Below are 26,279 nucleotides of genomic sequence, written 5' to 3'. Positions count from 1 at the left end.
AAAAGCAAAAGCAATTCTAGGTAACAGAGACATGGCAGGGGGTATCACAATCCCCAACCTGAAACTCTACTACAAAGCTACTGTGATAAAAACAGCATGGTACTGGCAAAGAAACAGACCAGAGGACCAGTGGAACAGATTAGAAGATGCAGAAATAACGCCAGACACACTCAGCCATCTCATTTTCGACAAAGGAGCCAAACACCCTCACTGGAGGAAAGATAGCCTCTTTAATAAATGGTGCTGGAAAAATTGGGTTTCAATTTGCCAAAGATTAAAACTAGACCTGTATCTCTCACCATGCACTAAACTAAAATCAAAATGGATTAAAGATCTAAATATTAAAATAGAAACTCTGAACCAGTTGGAACAGAGGTTAGGTAGAACCCTAGAAGACATCGGTTTAGGAAAAGATTTTATGAACAAAACCTCAGTTGCCCATGAACTAGCACAAACAGTCAACAAATGGGATCTCTTCTTATTAAAAAGCTTCTGCACAGCAAGAGAAACCACTAACAGTGTGAAAAGACAACCCACAATGTGGGAAAAAATCTTCACCTGCTCTTCCTCAGACAAAGGTCTACTATCTCAAATCTATAAAGAACTTAAAAAGATCAGACCTCCTAAATTTAAAGACCCAATCTGAAAATGGGCATCTGAAATGAACAGACAATTCTCACACAAAGAAGTAGAAATAGCAAATAAATACATGAAAAAATGTTCAACATCACTGGTCATTCGAGAGATGCAAATGAAAACAACGCTGAGATTCCACTTCACTCCAGAAAGAATGGCTGCTATCATGAAATCAACCAATAACAAATGCTGGTGGGGCTGTGGGAAAGGAGGAACCCTGCTCCACTGCTGGTGGGAGTGTAGACTGGTGCAAGCACTATGGAAATCAGTGTGGAGATACCTCAAAGATCTAGGACTGGAAGTCCCATTTGACTCCGCTATTCCACTGCTGGGGATCTTCCCCAAAGAATTCAAAGAATCATACCTCTGTGATATATGTGCACCCATGTTCATAGCAGCGCAGTTTGTAATAGCTAAAACTTGGAAACAGCCCAAATGCCCATCAACTGGAGACTGGATGAAGAAAATGGGGTTTTTTTTATAAAATGGAGTACTACTCAGCCATAAAAAATGAGAAATTAGAGACATTTGTAGCTAAATGCATGCACATTGAGGCAATACTCTTAAGTGAAATAAATAGGACACACATGTGTAAATATCAAATAGTTTCTCTTGTGTGAGAAACTGAAAGTGTAAATAAGGACTAAATGTATAATAGGTAATGTGAAATAGGAAGAAAACGGGCAATGGGGAAGGAAGTGGGAGGGCTAAGGGAAAGGATAGAAGGGAATGGGATTAATATGAGAAAATGGAAAAACAGGAGCAAAATCTTTGTAAATAGGGAGGACTGGAGGGGTTGAAGAGAGGGCTGGGCAAGGGTGAAAAACAAGAACCAAGAGAGACTATGTAAAGGTGCAAATTTCCAATGATGAATGTCATTATATTGTATACCTAAAATGTACCAATGATTAGAATGAATAATCAATAATGTAAAATAGGAATAAAAGGTCCAAAGGGGTAGGGGTAGTGGGAGGCACAGGGGAAAGGAAAGAAGGGAAAGGAAAAAATGATGAGAAATGGAAAAAATGGAAATAAAGTCTTTGTAAATAGGGAAGGGTGGAGGGTGTGAAGGGAGGGCTAGGAACGGGGAAAAAATAAGAACCAAGATGTATTATATAAAGGTACAATTCCCAATGAGAAATGTAATTGTGTTGTATACCTACAATGTACCAATAAAATAATTTAATACAAAAAAAATCATCCTGTGTTGTAAGGATGGTTTTCTTAATTGAACAGGTGTGTGGTGCCTTTACCTCAGAGAGGAGCAAATTCTCATTATACCCAGTTAATTGCATCAGGTCTTTACTCTTCAGTGTTTTTCCTGCTGAAAGATGTGAGGTATTGTGCAGATGTATACTCAAATGGCCAAATATTTATGAAACATTTATATTGGCTGGAAGATCCTCTAAATCACCTTGGGGACAAGATGTATCAAAATAAATGGAAGTCATTATATGGCATTTCAGTTAAATAAATTGTTTAAAAAGTGAAAATGAAATAGTTCCAATAATAACTTCACTTAAATTAAAAATGGAAAACAAACCCAAAGAGAAGAGTTATAAGAAATAAAATCCAAAGCTAATGCGTAACAAAGAAAGATTAGGAAAAATGATACATATATCTAAAATTCATTTTAATAATATTCATAAAATAGGCGAGCACGGTAGGTTTGATGAAAGAAAAAAAGAAATATGACAGTTTGAGGAAAGTTGAAAATAACTATAAGTTAAAAATGTGTGTAGCTCTATGATAATGTGAATACCTAAAGAAAATAATTTTACAACAAAACAAGTTATCAAATCGATTTCAATAGTTTAATTCATAGAGGTAAAGGAAAGGTGACTATTTACTATTGAGAAAAGCATCACAATCAGACGTTTTTCACAGTTGAAATTTAGCTAAATCTTTAAAACGCAAGTAATTGCAACATTTTAAGAACTGCTAAATCCATATGAGTGTATATAGCAGCACAATTCATAATAGCTACATCTTGAAAGCAGCTTATATGCCTATCAACAAATAAATGGATAAAGAAAATGTGGTATTTATACACAGTGGAGTACTACTCTGCCATAAGGAAGGATAAACTTGGGTCATTTTTAGGAAAATAGGTGCACCTTGAGATCAAAATATTAAGTGAAATAAATCAGACACACAAACTTAAATATTACATGGTTTCTTTTATATGAAAAACCCAAAATAAATAAAGACCAAAATAAAAGATAGATAATAGAAAATAGGAAGATAGATCTTTGCAAATGGTAAGGGGACCAAGAGGTGAGGGAAGGGAGGGAAATGGAATGAAAAAAGAATTAAGGTGTGTTATGTATGTGTACCAGTTCCCCACAAGGAATGTAATCATTATATGCTGCAAACATGCATTGATAAAAAGTAAAACTTGAAAAAAAGAAGGAAGTTTTTCAAATATATTTGATTAGGCCCAAATAAGACAAAATCTGTTGAAGATTTCAACAAATAAAACCACAAGTCACTCTAAACAAAGTAGAGAAGATAATTCTAATACAATTTAGTAAATAATGTCTGCAATAATATCTTCAAAAGAATGATATATTTAGCAAAGTAGATTTTTCCTTTAGATTTTCAGAAATTATTGAATAACAAGAAATCTATCAACACCATTTTCTATCAACAAAATGAACAATGTAATGGTGTCAATATATACTTAAAGGCATTAGGTTGGAATTAGTCATTTCTAACAATTAATTAGTAAAATATAATTTAATAAATTAGAAAATAAAAACCCACTCAAAAATACTTTGTTTTAAAATGCTAAAATTATTTTAATTAAATTAGTTACTAGATAGGAATACCCATTCTCAACATTATATTTAACATTATCTTGGTTGCAGTAAGGTAAGAAAATAATTGAAACAAATTGAAAAAAAGATAAAATGATCTTTTGAATATGATACTGTATACTAGAAAACTCAGGAAACCTAGTTAATATCACTGAATTCAAAAAGAATAATTTGGGAAGGGGATGAATACAAGGTAAATTATCAGAAACTTATATCTTTATCTAAAGTTGGTTCTCTCTATTCACTGTTTTTAGCATCCCCAGGTTCAAGCAACATTTGATTAAAATATTTAGAAAAAAACCTGCATTTGTACTGAACATGCATTGACTTTTTTCTTTATCGTTATTCCCTGAATAACGTAACAACTATTGACATGGTATTTACACTTAATTGCATATTGTAAGTAATCTAGAGATGATTCACAGTGTACAGGAGGATGTAAATTATATCCAAGTACTACATGACTGTGTATAAGGAATTTGAGGATCCATGAATCCTGGGAAGTGAGGTGGCCATAGAATTGATCACATGCAGATTCTGAGGGATCATTGCATTTTAACAAAACGAAATACTTAGAAATAAAAATAGGAAAAACTTCTATTTATAATCATTGGTAAAATAAAAATTTTTATTAATAAATTGAATATGAAAGTCAAAGTACCTATATAAAGAAAACTGTAAAATCTTACTGAAAAAACTATGTAACACTTGAATATATGGAAAGGCACACCATATTAGATAGGAATATTTAATGACAGACATTAAGTACATATGGCTAATGAAAATATAAACATGATGCACCATAATGAGAATTGACACTTTTTGTTAGAATGAGTGGTCCAAGGTCAAAGTTCAGACTGAAGAATATCCCATATTCGCAGAAAATATGCAAAGGGAAACTAGTGAGAGGTCTTGTCTTACTGAATATTAGTATAAATGATAAAAATATTGCATCTTCATGGCATTTGCAAGGGAATTTTAAACAAGAGCATGAAAATAGAACCTAATATAGATGATAGTTTAATATATTAGTAGCTTATTTCAGGAGGAAATGAATAAAATACTAAAAAATGATATTTGGATAATTTATTACCTGAAAAAAAGAAGTGTTAATCTCCAATTATTTTACATTTAAATGTAAGTTACAGATGTCTGAAAAACTTCTGTGGTCAAAGTAAAGCTATAAAAATCTTTCAAAAAGATATAGAAAATGAAATGTGCAAAAGTATATGGAATTAGAGGGTTTTTTGTAGGATTTTAAAAATTAATTTTATTGGTTCATTTTAGGTATGATAACATAAATTATATGGAATTTGTACCTGTACATGATATATCCTTTTTTATTAATTTGATTGGTACATTTAAGGTATACAATATAATGACATTCATCATTCAAAATTTGCACCTTTACATAATCCATTTTGGTTCTTATTTTTTCCCTCTTCCCCTGCCCTCCCTTCAACCTCTCCACCCTTCCCTATATACAAAGACTTTGTTTCCATTTTTTCTTTTTCTCATATTAATTCCATTCCTTTCTTTTTTTCCCCCTACCCCCCCACTTCCCCTTCCCCTTTGCTCCTTTTCTTCCTATTTCACATTATCTATTATACATTTTAGTCTTTATTTACACTTTCAGCTTCTCACATTAGAGAAACTATTTGGTATTTACACATGTGTGACCCATTTATTTTACTTAAGAGTATCGCCTCAACGTGCATTCATTTAGCTATAAATATCTCTAGTTTCTTGTTCTTTATGGCTGAGGAATACTCCATTTTGTTAAAAAAAAAACAAAAAAAAAAAAAACAAAAAAAAAACACCACATTTTCTTTATCCAGTCTCCAGTTAATGGGCAATTGTGTAGTTTCCAAGATTTAGCTATCACGAATTGTGCTGCTATGAACATGGGTGCACACAGATCACTGTGGTATGATTCTTTTAATTCTTTGGAGAAGATCCCCAGCAGGGAAATAGCTGGGTCAAATGGGACTTCCAATCCTAGTTCTTGGAGGTATCTCCATACTGATTTCCACAGTGGTTGCAGCAAGTCAACAATACCACCAGCAGTGGAGCAGGATTTCTCTTTCCCCACAGCCCCACCAGCATTTGTTATTGGTTGATTTCATGATAGCAGCCATTCTTTATGGGGTGAGGTGGAATCTCAGTGTTGTGTTCATTTGCATCTCTCGAATGACCAGCGATGTTGAACAGTTTTTCATGTATTTATTTGCTATTTCTACTTCTTTGTCTGAGAAATGTCTGTTCATTTCAGATGCCCATTTTTTGATTGGGTCTACAAATCTGGGAGGTCTGATTTTTCAAAAGTTCTTTATAGATTCTAGAAAGTAGACTTTTGTCTGAGGGACAGCTGGTGAAAATTTTTTCCCACATTATGGGTGGTCTCTTCACACTGTTGGTGGTTCCTCTTGCTGTTTAGAAGCTTTTTAATGAGAAGAGATCCCACCTGTTGATTGTTTGTGCTAGTTCACAGGCAACTGAGGTTTTGTTCATAAAATCGTTTGCTACACCAATATCTTCAAGAGCTCTTCCTAACCTCTCTTCCATCCAGTTTAGCGTTTCTGTTTTAATATTTAGATCTTTAATCCATTTCGAGTTTAGTTTAGTGCATGGTGAGAGATACAGGTCTAGTTTTAATCTTTGGAAAGTTAAAACCCAAGTTTTCCAGCACCATTTATTAAAGAGGCTATCTTTCCTCCAGTGAGGGTATTTGGCTCCTTTCTTGAAGATGAGGTGGCTGAGTGTGTCTGGAGTTGTTTCTGCATCTTCTAATCTGTTTGCCTGGTCCTCAGGTCTGTTTCTTTGCCAGTACCATGCTGTTTTTATCACAATAGCTTTGTAGTATAGTTTCAAGTTGAGGGTTGTGATACGCCCTGCCATGTCTCTGTTGCCTAGAATATCTTTTGCTATTCTAGGTCCCTTTTTGTTCCAAATGAATTTTTGGATTGTTTTTTCCAAGTCTGTGAAGTATGCTGCTGGGATTTCAATTGGGATTGCAATGAATTTATATAGCAGTTTTGGAAGTATGGCCATTTTCACTATGTTGATTCTTCCTACCCAGGAGTAAGGGATGTCTTTCCATTTTCTTATATCCTCTTCAATCTCTCTCTTCAGAGTGCCATAGTTTTCAGAGAAGAGGTATTTGATTTCTTTTCTTAGGTTAATTCCTAGGTATTTCAATTTTTTGGATGCTATTGTGAAAGGAATTGTTTGCCCTATTTCTCTCTCAGTGAGTCTGTTGTTTGTGTAGAGAAAAAGGTATTGATTTATGTGTGTTGACTTTGTATCCAGCTACTTTAGTGAATTTGGTTATTAAGTGTAGAAGACTTTTGGTGGAGTTCATAGGGACTTCTATATAGAGTATCTTATCATCTGCAAATAATGACAATTTGACTTCTTCCTTTCCTATCTTTATTCCTTTTATTTCTTTCTCTTGTCTAATTGCTGTGGCTGTTTCCAAGACTATATTGAACAGGAGTTGTGATAATGGACATCCTTGTCTTGTTCCTGATTTTAGTGTGAAGGATTTCAGTTTTGACCATTTAGTATGATATTGGCTGTTGGTTTTTCATAAATGGCTTTTATCAGATTGAGGTAGAGTCTGTCTATTCCAATTTTTATAGGGTTATCATAAATACATGTTGGATTTTGTCAAATGCTTTTTCTGCATCTATTGAGATGATCATATGGTTTTTGTCCTTGGCTCTATTGAGATATTGTATTACATTGATGGATTTGCATATGTTGAATCATCCCTGCATCCCTGGGATGAATCCCACTTGATCAGGGTGTATGATCTTCTTGATGATCTTCTGTATTCTATTTGCCAGTATCTGATTAAGGATTTTTGCATCTATGTTCATTGATGAGGTTGGCCTATAGTTCTCTTTTTCAGTTGGGTCTTTCTCTGCTTTGGGGATCAAGGTGATGCTTGCTTCCAGGGATGAATTTGGGAGTATTGCTTCCCTTTCAATTTCATTGAAGAGTTTAAACAGTGGTGGCAGTAGTTCTTCTCTAAATGTCTTGTAGAAATCAGCAGTGAAGCCATCAGGACCTGGGCTTTTCTTAGTTGGTAAGCTTTAAATTGCATTTTCAACTTCACTGATTGATACTGGGTCATTCAGAGTTTTTAGATTTTCTTTTTTCAACTTTGGTAATTCATATGTATCTAGGAATCTGTCCATTTCTTCTGTGCTGTCCATCTTATTGGCATATAGGTTCTGGAAGTAGGTATTGATGATCCTCTGGATTTCTGCTGGGTCTGTTGTAATTTCACCCTTTTCATTCCTAACTGCATGGATTTGGGCCTTTTTTTTCCTTTTTCTGATAAAGTTGGCTAAAGGTTTGTCAATTTTGTTGATTCTTTTGAAGAACCAACTCTTGGCTTCATTGATTCTGTATATTGTTCTCTTAGCATCCATTGCATTGATTTCTGCCCTGATCTTTAGAATTTCCTCCCTTGTATGAGCTTTGGGTTTGTCCTGGTGTTCTTTTTCTAGAAGCTTGAGGTTTAGCATCAGGTTTTGTAATTGGGCTGGCTCTGTTTTCCTAATGTAAGTATTCACTGCTATGAATTTCCCTTGTAAGAATGCTTTCACTGTATCCCATAGAATCTGATATGTTGTATTGGCATTGTCATTTAAATGTAGAAACTGTCTGATTTCTTTTTTAATTTCCTCTGTGACTCATTGGTTATTCAGAAGTGTGTTGTGCAGTTTCCATGTGTTTATGAAATTCTTGTGGGTTCCTTTGCTATTGATCTCCAGTTTAATTGCACTATGGTCTGATAATATACAGGGGATAACTTCAATTCCTTTGCAGTTACCTAAACATGTTCTATGAGCAAGTATATGGTTTGTTTTAGAGAACAACCCATGTGCAGCTGAAAAGAATGTGCATTCTGATTTTGTGGGGTGGAACACTCTGTAAACATCTGTTAAGTTCATTTGTTCAAGAGTTTGATTGAGTTCTAGTATTTTGCTGGGGTTTTTTTCTAGTTGATCTATCTGTGACAGTGGGATATTGAGGGCCCCCACTACTATTGTATTAGTCCTTATTTGATTTTTCATGTCCATTAGTTTGTTTTATATAGTTGGGTGCACTAGTTTTTGGTGCATACATAGTAAAGATTGTCCTCTCTTCCCTTCGATTGTTCCCTTTATGAGAATGCAGCGTCCTACTTTGTCTCTCTTAATCAGAGTTGGTTTGAAATGCACTTGGTCTGCAAAGAGGATAGCTACTCCTGCTTTTTGGGGGGGTTCCTGTTGCATGGAATGTTGTTTTCCACTCTTTCACTTTCAGTCTATGAGTTTCTTTTTGAATTAAGTGTGTTTCTTGCATGCAGCATATTGTTGAATCTTGCTTCTTCACCCATTCTGCCAGTCTATTTCTTTTGATTGGTGAATTGAGACCATTAACATTGATGGTTATAACTGGTATGTATTGACTTATCCTTGTCATGACTTTTTCTGTTTGTTGGATTCTCCCCCTTTGCATTTAATTTTTTGTTGTGCCTGACGGATTCATTCTGCTGGGCTTCCTGGGGTTCTGATCCTCATTGTCTTTTCCTAGGATATTGTCTAAAATTTTTTGGAGTGCTGGTTTGGTATTCATGAAGTTCCTAAGGTGCTCATTGTCATGACAGTATCTTATTCCTCCATCAATTTTGAAAGATAGTTTTGCTGGGTACATCAATCTGAGTTGGAGGCTATTTTCCTTTGGGCTTGGAATACATCACTGCAAGCTCTTCTTGTCTTCAGGGTTTGTGTTAAGAAGTCTGCTGTGATTCTGATGAGCTTTCCTTTGTGTGTGATTTGTTTCTTTTCTCTAACTGCTTGTAGAATTTTGTTCTTCTGTTGGGTTCCTGGAATCTTAACTGTTATATGCCTATGTGTAGATTTTTTTTTTTTGATCAAGGCTAGTTGGAGTCCTATATGTCTCACTTATCTCTATGTCAGGTTCTTTCCCCCTATTTGGGAAGTTTTGTGTCATTATTTCTGTGAAGTTTTTTTTATGTCATCTGCACTCTCTCCTTTTTCTTCATTGACTCCAATAGTCTTATGTTATTCTTCTTTGCATCATCTAGCAGCTGGTGTGTTGATTTCTCATGGTCCCTTACTATTTTTAAGAAATTTTTCTTTTCCTGGTCACTAATTTCAATCCTATCTTCTATATCTGAAATTCTGTCCTCACAGTGGCTCATTCTGCTGCATAAACTTTCAGTGGAGTTTTTAATCTCCTAGAAATCTGTTTGCATCTGTTTTATGGATTACATTTGTTTCCTGTGTTGGTATTCCATCATGTTCCTCAGCTCCTCTATTTTTTTATCTGTATCCACTCTAGATTTATTAATCATGTCTTGTGGTATGGGCACCATCTCTTGAGAAATTATTTCTGATTTCATTTCCTCCAGGGCCTCTTTCCTTGCTGGTTCAGGGAGTCCAGGTGGTTTAGTATGAGATTGTTCCATCTTGTTTCCCTTTGGGGTTGCTGTAGGTGATATGGAAGTCTGGTTTTGAGACTTATTTACATGTCTTCTCATTTCATCAGATGCAGTCTTTGTTGTGGTGGCTTTTCTCTCACCCAGTGGTCTTGAATTCTCATTGAGCCATGGAGCAGCCTTTACTCTGCTGCTCACCAGTACACCAATTCCTGGGTCAGAGTGGTGGCCTTCTGGATCCCTGGGCTGACCTGTTGTCTGGGCAGGCTTCTGGCTGGGACCTGTGCACACTTGGAATGGTATCTAGGTGTGCCTCTCTCTGGGGCCCCTGTGTAACTGCTGTCTGGGAGGGGCTTTCGTTTGGGACTGTGCATCCCAGTTCCTGTTGTCTGCACAGAGTTTGACTAGGGTCACCATGCACTTATCAATGGTATCAGGCAAGGCTCTGTGTATTGTTTGCGTGCCTGTTCAGCTCTTCTCCATGTGGGTCTTTTGATAGGTTAATTAAGACCATATACATTGATGGTTATAACTGATGTGTATTGACTTATCCTTGTCCCGTTATTTTCATGTTGTTGGCTCCTTTTGTTTCCCCTCTGTTTAATTACTTGCCTTGTCTGTTGGATTCATTTTGTTGAGGTTTATAGAGTTGTAGTCTTTGTTATCTCTTTCTAGAATGTCCTTCAGAACATCTTTGAGTGCTGGTTTGGTGATCATGAATTTCTTTAGGTGTTCTTTGTCATGGAAGTATGTGATTCTCCATCAATTTTGAAAGATAGCTTTGTGGGGAACATCAATCTGGGTTGGAGGTTGTTTTCTTTTAGGGCTTGAAATACTTCACTCCCAGCTCTCCTTGACTTAAGGATTTGTGTTGAGAAGTCTGCTGTAATTCTGCTGGGCTTTCTTCTATAAGTTTTTCTTTCTTTTATTTACTTCTTTTCTCTAACAGCTTTTAATAGTCTGTTCTTGTGTTGAATTTCTGAGATCCTGACAATTATATGCCTCGGGTAGTTTTTTTTTTTTATCATGGCTAATTGGAGTTACATATACCTCACTTATCTGTATGTAAAATTCTTTTTTCATGCTTGGGAAGTTTTCTACCATTACTTCTGTGAACATGTTTTTACGTCATTTGCACTATCTCTTGCTTTTTCATTGACTCCAATCAGTTTTATGTTATTCTTCTTTGCATCATCTAGCAGTTGTTGGATTTCATGGTCCCTGCTATTTTAGAGAAATCTTTTCTTTCATGATCACTGTCTTTTATATCTGATATTCTGTTCTCAAATTAGTTCATTCTTCTGTGTATACTTTCAATAGAATTTTTAATCTTGCGGATATCTGATTGAATGTGTTTCATGGTCTCCATTTCTTTCCTATGTTGGGTATTCATGGTTCCCATCATTTTCCTAAGATCCACTTTTTTTATTCTGTATCTCCTCTAAATTCACTAATCATACCCTTCATTATGGTTATCATCTCTGAAGTTATCTGAGAAATTATTTCTGACTTGGTTTTTTCTAGAACCTTATTCCTTTGCTTCATTACTTCCCCTGTTATCACTTGTGAGAGTCCAGGTGGGTGGTGTTCAAATTGTTCCACCTCATTGCCCCTTGTGTTTGCCTTTGGCAAGCTGGAAGTTTGGGGTTGCACCTTGCTTCTTGCATCTTTGCATTTTCTATTTTTAAAAATTTAATTCCTGCATTGATGCTTATAAGTTTTTTTATGGTAGGTGGCTTTATTGCTAATATTGAGAACCCATAGGAAATGACTAATTCTCAGATATGTCTTCCAGGTATAGCTGGCTTTGGGGTTTTGAGTCTGTTTCAAGAGCCTACTTCTTCAATCTATTTCACATAAGAAATTGCTTCCTATTTGGCCTAACCCTTGGTTCTTTGGCACTGACATATAATATTGTTTATCATCCTCAGGCAATCTCAGTCTTGGCATATAAGGAAGAACAACTGATTAGAACAATTGTCAGTTTAGTTAAAGTGGTACCAATCAGTAATAACAATAGCATGAAACACACCCTAGAAAACAACAAATGGTGGTAACTTTAATTTGGCACCTTTAACCATATGAACACAGTTTGTAGTTATATAACAAAATTTTAAAAACGAGACAACTGTGTATAGTAAATATTCCCTCAATATGGCCATTTTACCCTTAGGGGAGAAAATCTGAAAGGAGTTAGGGGAAAAATAGAGAAATAGAAGAAGAGAAAAGGATTAGAAGCAAGGCTGGAGGACAAAGGAAGATTATACAAGCTTTGGGAACTGGTGAAGAAAGCAGGAGGGAAAGAAAGAAGAAACAGAAACAAGGACAGATTAAAACAACAACAAAAAAACTAAAAATAATGTTCTTACTTGCATAAAAACAAGAACAAACAAGAAAAAGTGAAAAAAATAGAAAAGAACTAAATAAGAAAAGAAAGGAAGAAAAGCTGAAAACAAAAGTCCACTTCAGGGCATGTCTTTTCTGTCACTGTTTAACATAAAGGGCAGACAGGGCCCAGATCTATGTTGATTGATCCCAGCAAGCCAGCAAAGGAATTATGGTGATGGTGGATAATCCCAGCAAACTAGGCCTGTAGCTCCACTGAAGTTCAGAATACTTCTGGTTTCTTCTTGTGAGGCCAGGACCTAAATTGTTCAGCCCACAGCACTATGAGTGCCTACTGCTGGCTTGAAATTAGCTCTTTGATGGATTGAACTTGATTTCCTGACCTCCTAGCAATATGGATTCAGCTCTGCCTCACCCTACACTTGGAGGAGCTGGATGCAGCCAGTCCACAGCTGCTCTGAATTCTGACTTCTGTTGGCCCCTTTCCAAAATGGCTACCAGTCAATCACCCTCTCCTGGGGGATGTCTGAACCTGAATAACTCACCAACCACTACAGTCTGCTCTGTTCCACTCATGTGTTTCTCCATTGAGGCGTCAGGGGTCACCAGTAGTCACCATGCCTCTGCAGGTTCAAGTTGTCCCTCCCAAGCCATGAGCCTGGGCTGAGGGAGAAGGTGCTGCTTGCTACCTTTACTCTTTTACTTTGTGATCACTCTCTTTGCTGTCCTCATGGGTTCTAATTTTTGCTTCAGATTGTTGCTGGGTCCCAGGGACCCACTTCTTTCCTCCTTCTCTCCCTTACATTGTTGTATTCCAACATCTGCATTCTAAACATCAGAAAATTTGTTTCTCCCTGCTCACCATTCCACCATCTTCTTGGAAATCTCAAGAGTGTTTTTTTCAGAAGCTGTAAAAGATATTTGAATTAAGTAAAGGTAATAACCTTGATTTCGAGGCTTCTGGGCTGCCTTACCACTCCCGCCAGCACAGAGGAGGTGACCCACTCCCAGCACACAAGAGGAGGCTTCTGAGTCCACCATACCACCCCCACCAGGACACAGGAGGTGATCTGGGTGGGTGCCGGCAACACCACCACCCCCATCAAAATGAGAAGACACATAAACAAGTCTGAAAACCAGACTTCCAGATCACCTACAGCAGACCCAAAGGGAAATGAGATGGAACAATCGCATACTCAACAACCAGGAATCCCTGAACTAGCAACAAAAGAGGATCTGGAAAAAATGAAATCAGAAATAATTTCTCAGATAACAGCAGAAATTGTGCCCATAGTGCAAGACATGATTAATAAATCTAGAGAGGACACAGATAAAAAATAGGGGAGCTGAGGAACATGATGGAATCCCAACATAGGAAACAAATGGAATCCATAAAGCACAAACAGATTTCCAGGAAATTAAAAACTCCATTGAAAGTCTATGCAGCAGAATGAACTTATGTGAGGACAGAATTTCAGATATAGAAGATAAGATTGCAATTAGTGACCAGGAAAAGAAAAATTGCTTTAAAATTGTAAGGGACCACAAGAAATCAATCCACCAGCTGCTAGATAATGCAAAGAAGAATAACATAAGACTGGTTGGAGTCAATGAGGAAACAGGAGAGAGTGCAGATGACATTAAAAAAAAAACTGTTTGCAGAAGTGATGGCAGAAAACTTCCCAAGCAGGAGAAAAGAATTTGGCATACAGATAAGTGAGGCATATTGGACTCCAACTAGCCTTGATCAAAAAAAAATCTACACATAGGCATATAATAGTTAGGATTACAGAAACCTAACAGAAGAACAAGGTTCTACAAGCAGTGAGAGAAAAGAAACAAATCACATACAAAGGAAAGTCCATCAGAATCACAGCGGACTTCTCAATGCAAACCCTCAAGGTAAGAAGAGCTTGGAGTGATGTATTTCAAGCTCTAAAGGAAAATACCCTCCAACTCAGACTGATTTACTCTGCAAAACTATCTTTCAAAATTGATGGTAAAATAAGATATTTTCATGACAAAGAGCACCTTAGGAACTTCATGAACACCAAACCAGCACTCCAAAAAATTTTAGACAATATCCTAGAAAAACACAATGAGGATCATAACCCCCAGAAGCCCAGCAGAATGAATCTGTCAGACACGACAAGAAATTAAATGCAAAGGGGGAGAATCCAACAAATAGAAAAATTCATGACAATGATAAGTCAATATGTATGAGTTTATAATCATCAATGTTAATGGTCTCAATTCACCAATCAAAAGAAATAGATTGGCAGAATGAGTCAAGAAGCAAGATCCAAAAATATGCTGCATATAAGAAACACATTTAGTTAAAAAACAAACTCATAGTCTGAAAGGGTGGAAAACAATACTCCATGTGACAGGAACACCCCAAAAATAAAAGCAGGAGTAGCTATCCTCTTTGCAGATCAAGTGGATTTCAAATGAAAATCTGAAACACTCTGGTCCCAAGAATTTCAGATAAGGGATAGTCAACTTGTATGTACAAATCTATTGTGAACATGTGTTTTCATTCCTCTCAAGTAAAAACTTAAGAACAGGACTGTTGGATCTTAACAGTAATACAAGAAATTTCTATGTTATTTTCCAAAATGGTTTTATCATTTTACATTCACATTAGCAGTATTAGAAAGTTCTAACTGGTTCACACCTAAGCTGACATTTGTACTTTTAAAACTTTTAACTTCATCTCCCTAATGAGTGTATAATTCAATATTGTCATGGTACTGATTAGTATTTTTCTGATTCTAGTGTTGTACACCTTTCCTTGTGCTGCACTGACTATTTATCATCTTGCTGTGTGTACATTTTAATTGGGTTGTCTATTAATGAGCTGTAAGAGTTCTTTATATATTCTGGTCATAGGTTATATGCATTATAAATATGGTCTGTTTAAGAACTACTTTTCATTTTAACGATGTCATTTAAAGTTCTAAATTTTAAATAGGACACACATGTGTAAATACCAAATAGTTTCTCTAGTGTGAGAAACTGAAAGTGTAAATAAGGATGAAAATGATTAAAATGAATAATTGATAATTTGAAATAGGAAAAGGTCCAAAGGTATAGGGGTGGTGGGAGGGGAAGGGGAAAGGGAAGAAGGAAAGGAAAAATTATGAGAAAGAAAACAAAATGGAAACAAAGTCTATGTGAATAGGGAAGGGTGGAGGGGGTGAAGGTCGCATAGGAAATGGGGGAAGAAATAAGAACTAAGATACATCATGTTCAGGTACAAACACCCAATGATAAATGTAAAGGTATTGTATATTTAAAATGTACCAATTAATATATAAATTTAAAAATAAAATAAAGTTCTAAATTTTGATGGAATCTCATTTATCAATTTTTTTCATCTATACATCATGGATTTTTTTTAGTTCTTTTATTGGTACATTTCAGGTATACAATTCATTTACCTTTATCATCGGGAGTTTGTACCTGTACATGATATATCTTGGTTCTTTTCTTTCCCCCATTACCTGTGCACGCTTCACCCACTCCACCCTTCCCTATTTACATAGATTTCATTTCTTTTTTTCTTTTCTTTTCTCATAGATTTTCCTTTCCCTCTTTTCCTTTCCCCTTCCCCTCCCTTCACTCCTTCATCGTTGGACCTTCTTTCTGATTTCAAATTATCAAGTATTCATTTTAATCATTTTAACCCTTGTTTACACTATCAGTTTCTCACACTAGTGAAACTATTCAGTATTTACACATGTGTGTCCTATTTATTTCACTTAAGAGTATGGCCTCGATATGCATCCATTTAGCTATAAATGACTCTAGTTTTTTGTTCTTTATGGCTGAGTAGTATTCCATTTTATTTAAAAAAATCACCACATTTTCTTTATCCAGTTTCCAGTTGATGGGCACTTGGGCTGCTTCCAAGCTTTAGCTATTACAAACTGTGCCGCTATGAACATGGGTGCACATATATCATTGTGGTATGATTCTTTTAAGTTTTTGGGGAAGATACCCAGCAGGGGAATAGCTGAGTCAAATGGGACCTCTGGTCCTAGTTCTTTGAGGTTACTCCATAATGACTTCCACAGTGGTTGCACCAGTCTGCACTCCCACCAACAATGGAGAAGGGTTCCTTTCTCCCCACAACCTTGCCAGCATTTGTTATTTGTTGATTTCTTGATAACAGCCATGCTTTCTGGGGTGAGGTGGAATCTCAGGGTTGTTTTCATCTGTGTCTCTCGAATGATGAGTGATGTTGAACATTTTTTCATATATTTGTTTGCTGCTTTTACTTCCTTGTCTGAGAAATGTCTGTTCATTTCAGATGCCCATTTTTGAATTGGGTCTTTGACTTTGAGGGGTCTGATTTTTTTTCTATTCTTTATATATTCTAGATAGTAGTCCTTTGTCTGAGGTACAGCTAAAAATTTTTTCCCATATTGTAGGTTGTCTGTTAGCTCTGTTGGTGGTTTCTTTTGCAGTGCAGAAGCTTTTTAATAAGATGAGATCCCAGTTGTTGATTCTTTCTGCTAGTTCCCATGCTGCTGAGGTTTTGTTCATGAAGTCTTTTCCTATGCCAATGTCTTCAAGAGTTCTACCTAATTTATCTTCCAGCAAGTTTAGTGTTTCTGTCTTAATATTTATATCTTTAATCCACTTTGATGTTAGTTTAGTGCATGGTGATAGGTATGGGTCTAGTTTCAATCTTTGGCAGGTTGAAATCCAGTTTTTCCAACACTATTTATTAAATAGGCTATCTTTCCTCCAATGATGGTGGTTGGCTCCTTTGTCAAAGATGAGGTGGCTGAGCACGTCTGGAGTTGTTGCTGCATCTTCTAATCTATTCCACTGATCCTCAGGTCTGTTCCTTTGCCAGTACCATGCTGGTTTTATCACAGTAGCTTTGTAGTATAGTTTCAAGTTGGGGCTTGTGATACCCCCAGCCATGTCTCTGTTGCTTAGAATAGCTTTAGCTATTCTAGGTCTCTTATGGTTCCAAATGAAGTTTTGGATTGTTTTCTCTAGTTCTGTGAAGTATATTGTTGGAATTTCAATTGTCATTGCGCTGAATCTATATAGTAGTTTTGGAAGTATGGCCATTTTCACTATATTGATTCTTCCTACCCAGGAGCAAGGGAAGTCTTTCCATTTTCTTGTATCCTCTTCGATCTGTTTTTTCAGAGTGCTGTAGTTTTCAGTGTAGAGGTCTTTTGCTTCCTTTGTTGGATTGATTCCTAGATATTTCATTTTTTGGATGCTATCGTAAAAGGAACCGTTTCCCTAATTTCTCTCTCAGTGAGTCTGTTATTTGTGTACAAGAAGGCTATTGTTTTTTGAGTGTTGACCTTGTATCCAGCTACTCTACTGAATCTGTCAATTAAGTCTAGAAGTCTTTTGGCAGAGTTTTTTGGGTCTTCTATGTAAAGTATCATATCATCAGCAAATAATGACAGTTTAACTTCTTCTTTTCCTATCTTTATTCCTTTTATTTCTTTCTCTTTTCTAATTGCTGTGGCTAATGTTTCCAGAACTGTATTGAACAGGAGTGGTGGTAGTGGACATCCTTGTCTTGTTCCTGATTTTTGCGTGAAAGTTTTCAGTTTTTGACCATTAAGTATGATGTTGGCTGTTGGTTTTTCATAGATAGCCTTAATCAGGTTGAGATAAAGACCTTCTATTCCAATTTTCTGTAGGGTTTTTATCATGAATGGGTGCTGGATTTTGTCGAATGCTTTTTCTTCATCTATTGAGATGATCACATGGTTTTTATCCTTGACTCTGTTAATATAGTGTATTACATTTATGGATTTATGTATGTTGAACCATCCTTGCATCCCTGGGATAAATCCGACTTGGTCAGGGTGTATGATCTTCTTGATGACCCTCTGTATTCTGTTTGCCAGTATCTTGTTGAGGATTTTTGCATCTATGTTCATTAGGGAGATTGGCCTGTAGTTCTCTTTTTGGGTTGAGTCTTTCCCTGGTTTTGCAATCAAAGTAACACTTGCTTCCAGGAATGAATTTGAAAGTACTGCTTCCCTTTCAATTTCCTTGGTGAGTTTAAAGAGTAATGGTGTTAGTTCTTCTTTAAATGTCTTGTAAAATTCAGCAGTGAAGCCATCTGGACCTTGGCTTTTCTTTGTTGGTAAATATTTTATTACATTTTCAATTTCACTCATTGTAAGTGGGGTGTTTAGAATTTCTGTATCTTCTTCATTTAACTTTGGCAATTCGTATGTATCTAGGAATCTGCCCATTTCTTCTATGTTTTCCATTTTATTGGAGTAGAGGTTCTCGAAGTAGGTATTGATGATCCTCTGGATTTCTGTTGGATCTGTTGTGACTTCACCTTTTTCATTCTTAATTGCATGTATTTGTGCCTTTTCTTTCCTTTTTTTGATAAGGTTGGCTAAAGGTTTATCGATTTTATTTATTCTTTCAAAAAACCAACTCTTTGATTCATTGATTTTTTGTATTGTTCTCTTAGTCTCCATTGCATTGATTTCTGCCCTGATCTTCATAATTTCCTCCCCTGTATGAGCTTTGGATTCGTTATGCTCTTCTTTTTCTAGGAGCTTGAGGTTCTGCATTAGGTTATTTATCTGAGTTTTCTCTGTTTTCCTAATATGGACATTCACTACTATGAATTTCTCACATAGAACTGCTTTCATTGTGTCCCATAGATTCCTGTATGTTGTACTGGCATTTTTATTTACTTGTAGGAGCTGTTTAATTTCTTCTTTAATTACTTCTGTGACCTATTGGTTGTTCAAGAGGATGTTATTCAGCTTCCATGTGTTTGTTGGGGTTTTGCAGTTTCTTATGTTATTGATCTCCAATTTTATTGCATTATGGTCTGATAATATACGGGGGTAACTTTAATTATTTTACATTTATTTAGACATGTCCTATGAGCTAGCATGTGGTCTATTCTGGAGAATGAACCATGTGCAGCTGAAAAGAATGTGTATTCCAATTTTGTGGGGTGGAACACTCTGTAAACATCTATTATGTCCATTTGTTCAATAGATTGTTTCAGTTCTAGAATTTCCTTGTTAACTTTTTGTCTAGATGATCTGTCTATTTGTGATAGTGGGGTATTGAGGACCCCCACTACAATTGTGTTAGTGTTTATTTGGTTTTTCATGTCTATTAATATTTGTTTTGTATAGTTGGGGGCATTCGTATTTGATGCATATATATTTAGGATTGGAATCTCTTCCTCTTGGGTTGTTCCCTTCACAAGGATGTAGTGACCATCTTTGTCTCTCTTTATTAGTTTTGGTTTGAAATCTACTTTGTCTGCAAATAAGATTGCTACCCCTACTTTCTTCTGGGTTCCTGTGGCGTGGAGAACTGTTTTCCATCCTTTTACTTTCAGTCTACGAGTTTCTTTTTGAGTTAGGTGTGTTTCTTGTATACAGCATATTGTTACATTTTACTTTTTAATCCATTCTGCCAGTCTCTTTTTATTGGTGAATTGAGGCCATTAACACTGAGGGTTACAATTGATAGATATTGATTTGTCCTTGTCATGATGTTTTACTTTTGTTGGCTCTTTTATTTCTTATTTTTTCCCCCTTTCCCTTTAGTGTCTTACCTTGCCTGGTGGCTTCCCTCTGTTGGGCCTCATGGATTTGTGACCTTCATTGCTTTTTTCTAGGCTACTGTTTAGACTTGCTTGTAGTGCTGGTTTGGTGTTCTTTATTGTGGAAGTATCTAATTTCCCCATCGATTTGGAAAGATAATTTTGCAGGATACAACAGTCTAGGTTGGAAGTTATTTTCTTTTAGGGCTTGAACTACTTCACTCCAGGCTCTCCTTGATTTGAGGGTTTGTGTTGAGAAGTCTGTTGTGATTCTGATGGGCTTTCCTTTATAGGTGATGTTTCTTTTCTCTAACTGCTTGTAGGATTTTTTCTGTTGGGTTTCTGGGATCTTGACTATTATATGTCTAGATGTAATTTTTTTTTTTTGATCATGGCTAGTTAGAGTTCTGTATGCCTCACTTATCTGTATGTTCAATTCTCTACCTGTGTCTGGGAAGTTTTCCACTACTACTTCTGTGAACAGATTTTTTATGTCAATTGTGCTTTCTCCTGTTTTCTCATGGACTCCTATCAGTCTTATGTTATTCTTCTTTGCATTGTCTAGCAGTTGTTGGGTTGATTTCTCGTGGTCCCTTACTATTTTTAAGAAATCTCTATTTTCATGGTCTCTAACCGTGATCTTGTCTTCTACCTGATAGCCTATCTTCAGATTCCCTTAATCTGCTGTGGATACTTCCAATGGAGTTTTTGATCTCCTGAATATCTGTTTGAATCTGTTTCATGGATTCCATTTCTTTCTTATGTTGGGTGATCATGGTTTCCATTTCTTTCTTATGGTGGTTATTCATGGCTTCCAGCATGGTTCTGAGCTCGTCTATTTTTTTTATCTGTTTCTGTTCTAGATCCTCTAATCATGTCTTTCACTCTGCTCACCATCTCTGCAGACATCTGGGAGATTATTTCTGCTTTGAATTTTTCTAGAGCCTCATTCATCTGTTTTGTTACTTCCTGTGCTATCAGTTCAGGGTATCCAGATGGTTGGTTATGGGACTTTTCCATCTCATTTCCCCCAGGGTTTACCCTTGGTGGGGTGGAAGTCTGAGTTTGTGCCTTGCTTAAATGTCTTCTCATTTTTGTTTTTGGTACTGTCCTTGGTTTAACTCCTGAGTTGATAGTTTGAAATTGCTTATTGTAGGTATCTTTGTTGCTTGTAATTAGAACCCTTATGGAATGACTGCTTCTCAGAGGTGTCTTCCAGATAAAGCTGGTCTTTAAATTTTGAGTCTCTAATGACTCTAAGGCTATCTTATTTTCCTTATACTAGGAGAGTTCATTGACTAGATCAATACCAACACCTTAGCCCAAGTGATACAATCAGCAACACCACTGCAACAAGTACATCTTCAAAAATGACATTTTGTGGTAGTTATTAATCTATCACCTTTAGCTGTGTGAATTAAATCAAGATCGAGGACCAACCCAACATATAGTGAATAAACTCTTCAATATAACAACTTTACCCTTTGGGATGGGGAGTTAGAAGGGGTTGGAGAGGGAGGGATAGATGGGAAGAAGGATAGGGGAAGGTTAGCAGTGTGGCCAGAGGACACAGGTGAGAAGGAAAAAGAGAATAATAGGAAAATAAAGAACTCTGAATGAGGACCCAAACAGGGACAAAAAGGGAAGATGAACAATGTGGGAGAGCAAGAGAGTAAGTGTAAGAGAAAGAGAAAGAGAAAAGAAAGAAGAAAAGAAAAACAAAAGAGAGAAAAACAACTATTTGCAGAGTAGGAAAAAAATTAAAGATAAGAGAAGCAAAAGAAAAGAGAAAACTAATAATACTAATTTTGGGAATAAAAAATATCAATGAAGATGAAGGGCCTCTTTCAGGGTATGTCTCTGCTGTCACAATAGACAATGTGGGTAGCAGTGTGCAGATATAAGTCAATGAGTCTCAGCAAGCTAGTCACAGACCCATGAGATTCAGGCAGATTTCTTGCTGCAAGTCCCAAGTTGAGCTCCCTGTCCTCCTGTAGGGTTGAACTCTGCAGAGCTGTATTACAGGTCCCAGCTGACCTTCCCCTGAAGATAGTCCCGGTCCTGATGGGAGATGAAGATGATTCCAACTTACCCAGTACAGTGGTCTGGTGGTCCGGTGTCCTCTGCGTCTTTGTAGTGTGGAACCAGGTGTCCGGCCTAATTTATTATTGCTGTATTATACTTCTTGTCATTCTATTGGCCACTTCAACTGGTGCAATCACTGTCATTTACAACCACGAGTATGTAGTAGGATTTACTAAGAAGAGACATCTAGAACCATGACTTACCTCTCAGTCCAAAGACTATGATCTTCTAAGACTATGATCTTGTAAGACCAATTCCATTTTATTCTCTGCAGGTGGCTTTAATCCATCCCTAACTTATATAACACCAAGAAGCTGGATTTTTAAAAATATGATAAAACTATGTGTAGAAGTATGTGGTATTATTTATGAAAGTAATGAATGTTCTCATTGTACACCAAGCAAGCTTCTCTTCAGAGGGACTTCTTTGCTCACCTAATGAAGATTTCCCAGAAAAGCTGAGCCAAAAGCCTTCTAACTTCTTACTTACTTACGGCACTTAGTTCTGTTGATTTTGTTTCTATCAAAAATAATGAGTTTTTTAAAAAATAATAAAATAATGAGTTTTGGGGCTGGGGATTTAGCTCAGTGGTTCTGGTGCCTGCCTCCCAAGCGCAAGGTCCCAAGTTCGATCCTCAGTACAAAAATAAATAAATAAATGAAAAATAAAAAACAAAAATAATGACTTTTGGACCAGGGATTTAGCTCAGTGGTTCTGGAGCCTGCCGCACAAGCGCAAGGACCCGAGTTCGATCTCCAGTACCAATAAATTAATTAATTAATTAATTAATGAGTTCTGCACCCCTTAGAAAAGAATAAAACAAAACAAAAATTAAAATTAAAATTGTTTTTTTAAAAAAGAAAAGAATAAAGCACTTGGTTCTTTCCCTGAGTCTGACTCTCTGGGTTTTTACCTTGGCTAGCTCATCTCATGCTTTGAGAAATCCTTCTCCACAAACTTAAATTTAATGCTAGCATTTCCTTCATCGGCTCATTAACTGCCCTTTGGTACTGGTTAACCAATGACCCCGAAAGAGGTCTCCAGTTGCTCTGCAAGGGTGGTGAACAATTCTCACCCTCTACTTAGGCCAACAAAAATGTTGCACCATTTTACAAGCGGCTGAAGTCCCAGAAGCCTACATGGTTTCATGGCATGATCTATGCAGAAGAAGAATAAAAAAATTTATGGCCCTGGGAGCCACCCAGTCTCAGAAGTGCCCCAAGGCAGGTAAAGCTGGTGTGCCCTCCTTCAGCCTCATCCCTTGACAGTTTTAACCAAGAGCACTTAGATGTGAAGTACCCGCATACACTGTTTAAAAGTCCTGGACCCGGGACAACCACATACAGGTTCTGTTTGTGTATATTTTATCTAACTGCATCTTGTCTAAAACATTAAGAGAACTATTTTTTTCAAGCATGAAAGCTAAGTTAGTTTAATGAATGGGACTTTTTATACCCCTGAAAAGCCAAGAAATATATGCTCCACTGTGTATTGAAAACAAAACATTTGGTGATATTCAGCTAGATAGTAGCCTTTGCTAGCTGGCTTTCGCTCAATGCAAGCATTCCTCAAAAAGGTTTCACCCCTCCCTGATCACTTCCCTGTACACACACAGCAGTGATTAATGCATACTGAGACACTATCAGGAGGCAGGCAACTTTTCAGAAGTCACCATTTCATTATAGATCTGCCTGGGTGGTCAATAATTACACCAATTAGATGCTGAGTATGGCAGCACCTACAATATTAAGAACTGGGGATGTGGGAGGGTAACCCAAGTAATTTAAGTGCAAATACTGTTATTAAGAATTATTGATAACATTTACTTACTTATTGAAACTACAAAGTTAGTATTAATTTCCTTAATATATATAGATTTGCCCACGCTGGGTTTGAAACCATGCGTCTCTATCTTAGGTGATATTTGGCATTCCAAAACATCACAGAGTTGCACAGAGGGAAAAATTTTTGTTTTTTACTAAACAGTCATCACTTCACTTGTGCATATATTATATCTACATATGTACATATACACACATACATTCCTTATATGCACATGTACACTTTTTCCACACCAAACTCTAAGGTTATTATCACCCAAAATATAATTGCTTTCACACCCTCTTTAGTTTCCTAAGATTTCTTGATCCTATAAATAGTAAGCTGGTGCAGGAAATAACTCTAGCTGGATGCTTTCACAAAATAGTAACTGGGTTTCAAAAAATGTACATTTCTTTAGAATGGAAAGATGCAATGTCTGTGCCACCTTCAGGAAGAAAGGAAAAGGTATAATGTTCATGGAGCCTTTCTGAGAAGAAAAAAAAAATACAAAAGATTCAAAACTTTGCTTATGACCTTCAAATAAAAAGGTATGTGTATCCCACATGTAAAGCTGTAACTCTAGGTCTATTCACATTCCTGTCATATAGAAATTGACCAGTGATCTAGGCAGCTGTGACCAAATCATTTTGCTTGGTGGCATATGTATTCGGTTCCCATCTAGACACGTTTGGGTTAATGAATCCCAAGGTCTTAGGCTTTTCCTAATGGCTTTAACTGGGTGATTTTATCCAGGCAAGCTTTTATATCCAGGCAGGCTTCCTCCTCTTTTTAATTCTGCACCTTCCCTGTGAGTATTCTTATGCCAAAGGGACAATATGTTTTTGATTTTACAAAGAAACATTACCTAAATTAATGTTTTCATAGTAACAATGTCTTCATAGTTATAGACCACCTTTCCTTCCCTGAAAGAAAAAGCAACAAAATATGTGCAAAGATCACTTTCATCCACCACTGAAAACCCCACCTTCTCCCATCCAAAACTGCCACCTCTCAGCTGCCAACAGTATTCTTCACAATCCCTTAGGCTTTCCCTGCAGTTCTTTTTTCAAAGACTGACTTAATTCACCACAATTTAAATTGAGATTGTGGGGCTTAGACTCTAAGATGGATACAACTATTAAAAAGGAGATATTAGTTTTAAAATGCATAAAATATATAAAAATAAACTCATTAACTTCCCAACATTATTTATCTAGCCATCAGTCAATAATACACTGACACAGCAAGTAATCTATATTTTATTCATTGTATCATAAAGAGAATTCATCTGCTTATAGCAGCATAGAAGCATAATGTGACTCATATGTGTCATTCATAACCACGTTCAAAAAGTAAAAAGAAATTGAAATTTAATTTGTTGTTTTTAAACCATATTTCCAAACTAGTGTTTCAATATGTAATCAATATTTTAAAATCATCAGTGAGATATTTGCATTCTTTAAAAATCCACGATGTCCATTATCCTTGCAGCACATCTTATGTCCTAGCAACATTCCTAATGTTCCACAGTGCCAGGTGGAAAGGCCAGCACAGATCAAGGTCCCTCCCAGCACTCCCAGCTTTCAGTGTTGTCATCCATATTAGAAGTTTAAATAGCCAGTCCTTCACACCTACCATGCTTGTTCTTTAGAGATTTAAAAACAGGTGTCTAAAATTTAAACTGCTTTGAAGTTGGTGTTACTGGTACCATGTCAGGAAGACAGAACCAATGTTCAGTGATGTATTCTTTTCCTATTGCTACTATAACAAATTACCAAAAACTTAATGGCTCAAAACAGGATGAACTTATTATTTGTATTATTACTTCAGGAGGTCAGCAGCCTAAAATGGGTTAACAGGGCTGCATTCCTTTTCCAGCTGCTAGAGGCAACCTGCACACCTTGGTTTGTGGCCCCATCCTTCAGCTTCAAACAAAGCCCAGCAGCATAGCATCTTTAGATCTGTTTCTCCCTCTCTCTCTCTCTCTCTCCCTTCTCTCTCTCTCTCTCTCTCTCACACACACACACACACAGACACACACACACACACACACACATACACATCTCTGCTTCTATCACTATAAATCCTACTCTTATTCTGACCCTCCTGCCTCCCTCTTAGGAATCTTAAGATTATACTGAATGCATCTGCATGCTCTCCCTCTATCAAAGCCCTTAACTTAATCATATGTGTGAAGTCCTTTTACCATGTAAGCTATTTATAGGTTCAGAAAATTTAGATGTGGATGCCTGTGGAGGACAATAATTCTGTTTACCACAATCAAATATGCCCAGCTCAGGACTACAGGTGAAACAAAACATATCTAGTTATAATACAGATCTACGACTGACAAAAAACTAATAATGTCCTGGATTAATCCTTACTTTTTCAAGCACTGTTTTATAAAAATGAAAATGTAAATAAGCCAGGTTCAATGGCAAGTGTCCATAGTCCAAGCTACTCAAGGAGCTGAGGCAAGGGGATTGCTCAAGCCCAGGAGCTCAAGACCAACCTAGGCCACATGGAAAGACCGCCT

The 26,279-nt window shown here is 36.6% G+C and overlaps 1 long non-coding RNA gene across 3 annotated transcripts in view; it reads right to left on the bottom strand.

Annotated features, from left to right (window-relative positions):
* LOC110348612 (uncharacterized) overlaps positions 1–26,279 on the bottom strand; it is a 337,086-nt gene that overhangs the window by 293,703 nt on the left and 17,104 nt on the right. The gene's annotated exons all lie outside the window — the stretch shown is intronic.

Source organism: Heterocephalus glaber, unplaced genomic scaffold (genome assembly GCF_053883595.1).
Source record: "Heterocephalus glaber isolate CG9 unplaced genomic scaffold, H.glaber_assembly_v1.0 deba00000122, whole genome shotgun sequence".
NCBI classification, from domain to species: domain Eukaryota; kingdom Metazoa; phylum Chordata; class Mammalia; order Rodentia; family Bathyergidae; genus Heterocephalus; species Heterocephalus glaber.
The sequence above is the reverse complement of the archived record's forward strand: the minus strand, read 5'-3'. Positions and strand labels throughout refer to the sequence as shown.